We start from the raw sequence: 5690 nt of genomic DNA on the forward strand, positions 1-5690 counted from the left end.
TTGGCCTGCTGTGTTCATCCAGCTCTACACCTTGTTATCTCAGATTCTCCAGCATCTGCAGTTCCTGCTAGCTCTGTATCTCAGGGCTATTCACTTTCACTCTTAGTGCTCACACCATCACCTTGAACCTACCTGGGCACTCACATCATCCCTGCCTTGCCTTGGCTTTTGGTGCTTCAGCCCCTCAGCCAGAGCTACCAGGCTCATCTTACTTCTGCCTTGAATTGCCACCTATCACAGGAAGCTTGTCATGATGGTCAACAGTTCTCAGCCATGTCAAAAGGCAGCCTTCAGTCAGAGGCTCTCAGAGGAGGTGTCAAGGGTAGTCTCTGATATCAGCTCAGAGGCTTAGACACAGTCAGCTGGTCACTTAAGGCGTTTAGGGTCAAGATCCTTTCCCTTTGGGAGTCAGCAGCCAATGTCAGGCAGCACACCATCCATGTTGGTTCTTTCTGCTCTATTGTGGGCCCCTCCTAGACTGAGAGAAAGGGAAAGATTATGTGAGGTGCGAGTGGGTGGTGCAGCAGTAAGTGCTGGTGCAGGTGGGGGGAAAGTGGTGAGTTGTCTCAAGTGAGTGAATAGGAAACACAGAGGGCATGGAGGTTTGCTGATGTTGGGTGTTGAGGTGGGTGACAGTGACGTGTTGAAGGATGACCCTTGGTGGTGAAGTGTGTGCAGTAGAAGATAGAGTGAGGGTGAGGCAGCAGAGAGGAAACACTAGTTCTTATCCTCAGGTGCATACCTTTCATGAGTTTTAATACTTTGATCAAAACTCCTCTCAATTTTCTCCTCTCCAAGAAAAAGTCGCAGCTTCTCAAAGTTTGAAATTACTTTTAGAAATATTTTCTGCATCCTTTCTAATATCTTCATATCCTTGATAAAGTGCCTGGATCCAGCCTGGATACAATCCTCCGGTTGAGGTGAAACTGAAGTTTTATACAGTTATTGCTAGCTTTCATGCCTTGGTTTTCTATTTCTCTAAATGTTAAAGCTCGGGATCTTGTATACTTTAGTTAGTGCTTTTTCAAACTATCCTGACACCTTCATTAATTTATGCATATGTACTCCCAGATTAACTCTGTACTTGCATCTTCTTTAGAACTGTACCACTTACATTGTATTGTCTCTGCATTCTTCCTACGAAAATAATCACTTCAATAGGCTCTGCATTTAAATTTCCCTTCTAGTTATCCAACAAGTCTAACAATCCATTTATGTCCTTTTGAAGTTTAACACTATCCTCTTGAAGTTCACAGTGCTTCCAATTTGTAATTGTGCACTATACACTAAGGTCTAACTTATTAAACATGTCAGGAAGCACAAGGATCCCAAAATTAAGCCCTGGGAAATTCCACTAAAAACTTTCCAGTTCAAAAATGCAAACATGCATCACGGCTCCCTATTTCCTGTCACTCAGCCAATTTCATATTGATGCAGTTCCTATTACTTTCATTCCGGAACGTCTAACTTTGCCCACAAGTTGAGTATTCACATAAAACCAGTATGAATTGACATTGGACTAATAAACATCAATGCTGGGTCTAATTAGTTTCTAATCAGTCGGAGCTCTTTAAAACAAGCTAGATTAATGTTTTTGAAAATGCTTTGCAATAACTTTGCACTAAACCTTCCTGTTATTTTGGTTAGAAGGGGCTGAAATGCCATATTCTCTTCTTAGAGGCCAAGGATTGTGCAGTGAAAAACATAATGTAAAAGACAAACCTCATAGTTGCTGGACCCCAAGTAGGGAGGATAGGGTTCATCCTCATGTCAGTACATTCATATGTACCAGATAGATAGATTGTTGGTTAGATAAATGTATCTCATTTAAGCTAAAATAAATTAGAATTTTGTGATAAAGACTCCTGACCTATTATTATTGTTTGGAAAGTAGGATTCTAAAGTCAACAGAACCATATAAAAGTTTAAGTTTGATTTGCATTTCTATATCGTGTGTAGTATGAAATGAGGGACATAGTTTTAGTTTTGTTTTTTGAGTTCTGCGAGTAGTTTCGGGTTGTCTGGAAATTTGTTTACGTATGTTTAAATTAGGTTTGAAAATATATCGTTGTGGTGAATAGTGAGTGCTTTCGAAAACACGGGTGTTAAATAAGGTTTCTATCTCAGAGGAAGACAGGTTCAGAAACAAGTTTCCTTTTAGACAGGAAACAGTACGATCCAGAATGTCATAGAGTCATAGAACTGTACAGCATGGAAACAGACCATTCAGTCCAACTCATCCATGCTGACCAGATATCCTAAATAAATCTAGTCCCATTTTCCAGCATTTGGCCCAAATTCACTCTAAACCCTTCGTATTCATATACGCATCCAGATGCCTTTTAAATGCTGTAATTGTCCTCCACCACTTCTTCTGGTAGCTTGTTCCATACACACACCACCATCTGTGTGAAAAAGTTGCCCCTTAGGTCCCCTTAAATCTGTCCCCTCTCACGTAAACCTATGCCCTCTAGTTTTGGATTCACCCACCCTGGGGAAAAGACCTTGGCTATTCACCCCATCCATGACCCTCGTGATTTATTAATCTCTAAAATGTCACTCCTCATCCTCCGACGCTCCAGGATAAATACCCAGCCTATTCAGCCTCTCCCTATAGCACAAACCCTTCAACCCTGGCAAACATCCTTGTAAATCTTTCCTGAACCCTTTCAAGTTTCTCAACATTCTTCCTAAAGCAGGAAGGCTAGAATTGCACACAGTATTCCAAAAGTGACCTAGCCTATGTCCTGTACACCCACAACATGATCTCCCAACTTGTATACTCAATGTATTGACCAATAAAGGCAAGCATATCAAGCGCCTGCTCCACTAACCTATCTACCTGCAACTCCACTTTCAAGGAACAATGAACGTGCACTCCAAGGTCTCTTTGTTCAGCAACAATCCCCAAGCCCTTACCATTAAATGTATAAGTCCTACCTTGATTTACCTTTCCAAATTGCAGCACCTCACTTTATCTAAATTAATATCTTTCTTCACAGGAAATATTGAAAAGAAATATTCATTTAGAATCTAGCCCATCTCCTCTGGGTCCGCACACAGATGACCTTGTTGATCTTTAAGAGGCCCTATTCTCTCCCTAGTTACTCTTTTGCCCTCAATATACTTGTAGAATCACTTTGGATTCTCCTTTACCTTATCTGTCAAAGCTCTCTCATGTCCTCTTTTTGCCCTCCTGATTTCCTTCTTAAGTATACTCCTATACCCCCACACTCAAGGGAGTCACTAGACGCCAGCTGTCTATACCTGACATATGTCTCCTTTTTCTTGACTAGAGACTCAATATCTCTAGTCATCTAGTGTTCCCTACTGCTGTCAGCCTTGCTCCTCATTGTAACAGGGCCATGCTGGCGCTGAACTCTCATTATCCCACTTTTGAAAGCCTCCCACTTACCATACATCCTTTTACCTGTGAACAGTCTCCCCCAATCAATTTGATATTTCCTGTCTACTACCATCAAAATTGGCCTTGCCCCAATTTAGAACTTGAATTTGTTGACTAGACTTATCCTTAACTATTTTAAAATGAAAAGAACTATAGTCACTGGTCCCAAAGTGATCCTCCAATAATACTTAACTCATTTGCTCTGCCTTATTGCCCAAGAGGTCAGGTTTTGCCTCTTCTCCAATAGGACCATCTATGTATTAAGATTTGTTTTTGTGAACACACATAAATTCCTCCTCATCCAAGCACTTAACATGTGTGCAGATTTCTTTAGGAGAGTGAAAAAAGTCATTCAGAGAGAAAAGGCCTGCATAAGCAGCAATGCAGCTTATAAATCTCCAAGTTATTCAGAGCAGAAGAAAATATGCCCTGAGTTCTTAGAAGTTAGTAAGTGAAAAGGTCCAGAAATAGAGGACTTCAAGGTGTCAGAGAGGAAAACATTCCACAAGGCTGTTGAATACATAAACTTAACAAACACACATTCAGGAGTAGGTGATCTGTTAGCAGTTTATTTAAGGGGCTCCTACAAAGTCACTAACTAAAGAAGATAGCATTGAGTAAAGGCAGAAATCTGTTGGAAAGAAACCATGCAAAGGTGTGCCAACTGAACAAAGAACAAGTGGAACCCTTTCACTGGGGTTTGAGTATCTTTAAAATTGTTGCTGAGGATAAAACAATTGAATGTTCATTTCTGATATTTGTAATAAGACTATTTCAAATAGTTCTCTTTTTTTGTCCTTTCAAAAAACTTTGATGTTCTTATGATAAAAATACATCAGTGGCCTCTTGGGAATATGATCAATGACTGAACACCAAAGAAAACAAATTTCAAAAATGAATTGTATGGTCTATCAAGACAAGTTTCACTCTCAATTCTATCTTGTTCAGTATTACCATTGGCTGGGATCAAAGAAATGTCAATATTAATTGCCAATGACTTTATGAATATTTGCATGTTAACCATCAATGTGCTTAGATCTTTGCATGTAATGTGTTTATAAATGTACCTGTGTGCAATTTGTTCAAATTTTACCTATGCATATCGCATAAAAAGGGGAGGTGCTGGCCTAGTGGTATTATTACTAGACTATTAATTCAGGGACCCAGGTAATGTTCGGGGGACCCGAGTAGATGGTGATGTGTGAATTCAATAAAAATCTGGAACTAAGAGTCCAATGACGACCATGAATCCATTGTCGATTGTTGGAAAAACCCATCTGGTTTACTGATGTTCTTTAGGGAAGAAAACTGCCATCCTCAGAGACAGTGAGAACTGCAGATGCTGGAAGCTAGAATCAATAAATGTGGAGCTAGAAAAGCACAGACGGTCAAACAGCATCCGAGGAGCAGGAAGGTCAACGATCCTTACCTGGTCTGGCCTACATGTGACTGCAGACCCACAGCAATGTGATTGAATCTTAACTGCCCTATGGGCAATTAGGGATGGCGTCGCCAGCGAAGCCCATATCCCATGAGCAAATAAAAAAAAAAGTATGTATACATGCTATGGATTAGTGTTTTTGTGTCTCTTGGTCAGTTGTAAATGCAATGTATAAGATTAGTTGGTTGTCATTTGTAATTGTTGACCATTAGCAGCAAGTTTACTGATCAGCTGCCAGCAGACTGCAGCATGGGAAGGGGGGAGGTGACAGAAATAAATGCAAAATGAGCAGCACTTGCACCGAATCAGAGCTAGTACAGCCAGCCCACGCTAAGGAGCTCTGATTCAAATAAAGAACCTCAGGATCCAGTGGTCAGACGGAGCAAAGGTTAGGCAGAACTTGGGCCAAAGTAATCCAGGCTCAGCAAAACAATGGGCTTCAGCAGGCCCAAATTCCACTGCAGTTGTTGCCCAGGGTATATGTGCACAAATGGAATGACAGATAATGCAAGTAATCCTTGTCAAAATTCCCCAACTCACAGAGCCCCCCCATAAGATCATGTGCGAGACTCAATTTTAGTTCAAAATTAGGTCTCTTGCAATAAAACTACAAATTGATATCTCTGCAATGCCATCACAATTCTCAAGGGTTTTCATTACATCAATGAGCAATTGGCTCATGATAACCAGTGAAACATCGATGCCCTTATCCTGGCACTGCCAGGACACTTTTAATCATACGTCAACCAACTCCCACTCACCCTCTGTCTCTGCACAGCAAGGTAAAGGTTGGCTGTTTCAGGATAAGTGCTATCTTCTATACCCTTGGCTTATAAATCCTCT

This window comes from Rhincodon typus, chromosome 10 (genome assembly GCF_021869965.1).
Source record: "Rhincodon typus isolate 14 chromosome 10, sRhiTyp1.1, whole genome shotgun sequence".
NCBI lineage: Eukaryota > Metazoa > Chordata > Chondrichthyes > Orectolobiformes > Rhincodontidae > Rhincodon > Rhincodon typus.